Genomic DNA, 4,526 nt, shown 5'->3' on the forward strand with positions numbered 1-4,526 from the left:
CCTTACTCTTACTCAGTCACTTCACTTCCTACGCCTCAGTTTCTCTTCTGGAAAGTGGATATTCAGTAGTAAATTCTCTGTGGAGTTGTCAGTACCAAACAAAGTGATTATTAGTAACCACGATCATGTCCTGAATGCATGGAACACGTCACCATTTGCCAACTACCGTGTCAAGTTAGCAGAAACTACAGAAATTAAGAGCTCTCCACATAAATTCACACACCTGTGCACCAGGTAAAGGACCACAGGCAGACGTTCACTCAGCCTTTCGTGTGTCCCTCACGGAGTGCACGCTCTCTCCTGGGTGGGGGGAGCACAGACACTTACGGGAGTTTACTTTTAAAATGCGTTGATACAACCAGGTCTCAGTTTTGTTTGGATGAGTCAGCAAACGCTTTTTGGAAACCCCAAAGTACCCACACCTCGTACATTTCGCGCTGCCTTAGTCTCAGAGCTCAAGCCCCTACTCTTCAGGCCGTGTCACCATGGGAGACAGGGCTGCGTGCGGACGCACGGCGAGCGTGCTGACGTCCTCGAGCCCCGCCCCAACGGTCCCGCCCTCTGACGTAAACCCCAGCCCCGCGGCGTGGAGGGCATAGATGCCTGCGCCAGCACCAGGCCGCGCGGGGTCTCCGGAGCGCGGCATGGGGGGGTTGGCGTAGCTGGGGCCAGTGGCCCTATGTCTTCCGGCTGCGACGCCGGTCCAGCCGCAGCCGCCGGGCGGTGGGCGCCCGAGGGGCCGGGGCCCCAGGCGGGTGTGGCCATCGTGTCCGCAGCCAGCGTCCCCGAGGCTGTGCTCGGGCCATGATCACTCGGTGAAGCTGCGCCGGGACAGCGCGGCCGACTTCTTTCTGCGCTCTGAGGACCTGTGCGCGCTGCAGGACTTGGTGCCTCTGCCCTCCATGCGCGCTTCCCTGCGGGACGCCCCGCTGGACTTAAGGCCGACCGCCTGCGCGGGGTGCACTGGGCGCCGCTCCTGAGCACCCGCTGCCCCTGATCTGTATCCAGAGCTTCTTCCAGGCACGGCTTGTCGAGACAGGTTTGTACTTCCCGCTTCCAGGGCCTCTCGTGTTGGCGCTGAGAAGCAGGGTTTTCAATGGTGCAAGGTGGAGGGTGGGCACTAGAACCAGTGCCCAGTGCCCGGGTGTGCGTGCACTAGACGGGGCGTGCGGCCTAGGACTCCTGCCGGCTCGGTGACCCCGGCCGAGTGCCTTAAGGCTTCTAGGTCTCAGTGTTCTCATCTATAGCGTGGGCTTAACAGGTCCCAGTCTCTGTGGTGGTTACAAGGATGCACTGTGTTAATGCTTCTAGACTCTACAAAGTAGAACACTTAGCACAGTTTGCAGCATCGTTAATTGTTGCACAGATGTTACCTGCTCTGTTGAATGACTTTGCCTGGTACACACCAAAGCGATTAGGAAATGGATATATCCCAGCTTCATTTCCTTTCCATTCAAACAGGGTTCAGGAAAAAAAAATTTTTTTCAATAGTCATATCATATAGTGGAAAGAGCACTGGTGTGAAGGCAGTTTAGCGTTTGAATTCCAGGGCTTATGCTGTCTGTGGCCTGGGCAGGTTACTTTTGAACTGCAATCCCCACACTTGTAAGATGACATTAAAAACCACTCTTTCTGTGGGTTCTTAGAATTAATTAAGCAGGTTATGTGTGTCAAGTAGCCTGGCACTTGAATGAGTTGTCAGAACCAAGGGCTGCTGGAGACGATGCTTCTGCCCTAGGTAATCTCCCCTTCTACTGGGCGGCAGGTAAACACAAGCACAGTAGTCAGTGCTCTGGAAGAAGTGAGTTCTGGTGCTACAGAGCATAGAATCTTTTTTTTTAATTTAATTATTATTTTATATTGAGGTTATTTGATGTACAATATTGTGTTAGTTTCAGGTGTACAGCAAAGTGGTTTAGTTATTCATGTATCCATTCTTTTTCAGATTCTTTTCCCGTACAGTTTGTTACAGGATATGGAGTAGAGTTCCCTGTGCTATGCAGTAGGTCCTTGTGGATTATCTGTTTTATATAGAGTCGTGTGTATATGCTAATCCCAAACTCCTAATGTATCCTTCCCCCTCTCACCTTTCCCCGTTGCAGAGCACAGAATCTTGGAAGGGAAAGTTCAGGGTAGGCTTCTTGGAGGAGGTGCCATCCTTTCTAAGGATATGTAGAAGCTCCTGGGGTGGCAGGAGGGAGCAGTGTGTGTCAAAGTTTGAGAAATATAAGAAAATATGGCAAAACTAAGGTATAGGACTGGAACTCAGGGTTTGGGAAAGAAATGAGAGTTGATACTGGAAACTTAGTGGGGCCCAAGAGAAGGGGGCCTTGTTTGTCCTGTCAGAAGTTTAGATGTTTATCCTGAAGGCTGTGGGAAACCCTAAAGAACAGTGAAATGGACTTGTGGTTTAGAGACTCACTCGGACATCCATGTGCAAGGCACTCGATTGGGTGCAGGGTGAATTGTAATCTAAGGTTCCCACTTAAGTTATAAAAGGTGGGACTGGATTTTGCAGATCTGAGAGAGAATGGGTGGGGCCTGGTGACCAGTTAGAAAAGGGAGGGCAGCAAGCGTGGGTGACAGTTTACAGCTGCATCTTTTTGAGAGATACAGAGCACAGTAGAAAGGGATTGGGGGTGGCGAGAGGATCTTACTTGATCTTCAGTGCTTTAAAGGGGCCTGGTAGACGGGTCTGGACCCAAGGTACAGATCTGGGCTTTTTGGGAGGACAGGTGTTTGAAGGCATGGTAGAGACTTAGGTTACCCACAAGAAGATCCAAAGAATCATAGGTCTGAGAGATTTTTAAGTGGGTATATTTGAGGATGTTTATAAGCTGTGAGAAAGTAACCAGCAGAGAAAGGGTGTGAAGATGTAGGAGAGGAAATGATTGTTCATTTGTTTTCAAAAAGCTGAATACTCATCGTGTGCCTGGACCTTTTCCAGGATCTGGGGTTCACACCATCTGTTATCTCTTCTGCAAGGATAGTTCAACTCATCCCCTGGTGAAGAGAAGTCAGATTATTCTTTGCATCCCATTCAGGTATAAGAACTGTTCTGTACCTCTGAAGGGACTTTACTTAATCAGAGTAATAAGTTAGAAATCAAAAGAAATTAGAGCTGGAAGGGACCTTAAAGGCCACTGTACTTAATTTTGCCTAATATTTTACATTGAATATAAGAAAAATTTATTGTAGAGCCCATTCTCTTCAGAGTTCCTTCACTGAACTTTCTTTATGTCTTGCATCCAGTGGGTCTGTCTTGTAAATTTTGGCCTCCTCCTAAATTTGCTTCTTCATCCATATTACATTTGGCCCAGACTATGGCAGAAACTCCTGGGTGGTTCACGGCCCCTGGATTCAGTTCCTCTAAGTTCATCCGCCTGCTCGGGTTAAGTGATCTTCTAACATAAAAAGATGTGCTTAAAATAATGCTGCTAATGGCTTGCCCACACAGAGTTACTGCATAGTAGCCGCCCAGCGTGTGCTCTGCACGGAGGCGTGTAGTCTGAACTGTGTGCGGCCAAGCCTCATAGGGCTCTTTGCCCTGAGGAAGGGGAGCTTTTTGTGATCACTCCCTTTATCTAGTCGGTCCTTCAGCAGCGGGGAGCCTTTTTCTAATCAGTGGAGGCACCCTTACTCAGCCAGTGGTAGCCCCAGGTCTCACCACCTGTGGGATACAAGCCATGCTTTCTCCCAGGCTTGCTTGGGCCAACATCTCTTTCATTTCTGTCTCTTCTCACACTTGGACCCCTGGCCTTTAGTCATCCCCACCTGCAGTATTTACAGTGCCCAGCAGGAGTCAGGCTTGAGTGTCTTTTCACAGATGTTCCCTCTGCAGTTAATGCACCTCCTACTCCAACTCTGCATAGCCTCATCTTTCTAGATTCTGCTTCAGGGTTATCATGAAGCCATCACTTGGATATAACATTCTGCCTCCAAAGGAGCCTCTGTGCATAAAGGTTATGTTTCTTTATCTCATGTGATTGAAATTTTCAGTTTACACATGTCCCTCCTTAATGAAGGCTTTAAGGGCAGGAGTCGTTTCTAATCCTTAGCACAGAGCAGATGCTTTTTTTTTAATGCTTTTTAATGATGATAAAATGTGTGTTTTAAATCACTTATTTTACAATAATTTTGCTTTAGCTTCTGGCAGAAATAAAGTTTACAGAAGTCGTGTTCCTGCGAAAAGAAATAAAGATGTGACCTTCCAATTGTGTAAAGCTCTTAAACGCTGTGTAAGTGCATCGGGTGCGCTAAGGAACGTGGAGCTAAGTGGGCTAGTTGTGAGAGAGAGAGGCTTAACTATGTTAACAAAGGTAAGCCTTCATTGTGTCCTGCCAACATTTGATAGTTGCTTTTGGGGCAAATTAAACCAGTAAAATTTTAAACTCTTCCTCCATATTAAAGGGATTGAATAAATTGGCCACTTTGGTGCACCTGTGTCTTGCGAATTGTCCAATTGGAGATGGAGGTTTAGAAAGTGAGTTTCAGTCTTGTTTATGTCTCTTCCCATCAGACTGGTC

General features: G+C 48.0%; 1 long non-coding RNA gene across 1 annotated transcript; it reads left to right on the plus strand.

The window, feature by feature from the left end:
* Positions 1 to 1,019: 1,019 nt before the first annotated feature.
* Positions 1,020 to 4,179, plus strand: LOC309799732. Its single transcript, XR_014293330.1, has 3 exons — positions 1,020 to 1,039; positions 2,948 to 3,044; positions 4,147 to 4,179. It is a non-coding gene; the product is annotated as an uncharacterized lncRNA (long non-coding RNA).
* The last annotated feature ends 347 nt before the right edge of the window (positions 4,180 to 4,526 follow it).

The sequence above is a fragment of the Mesoplodon mirus genome (genome assembly GCF_964341445.2).
Source record: "Mesoplodon mirus genome assembly, chromosome: 3".
Taxonomy (NCBI): Eukaryota; Metazoa; Chordata; class Mammalia; order Artiodactyla; family Ziphiidae; genus Mesoplodon; species Mesoplodon mirus.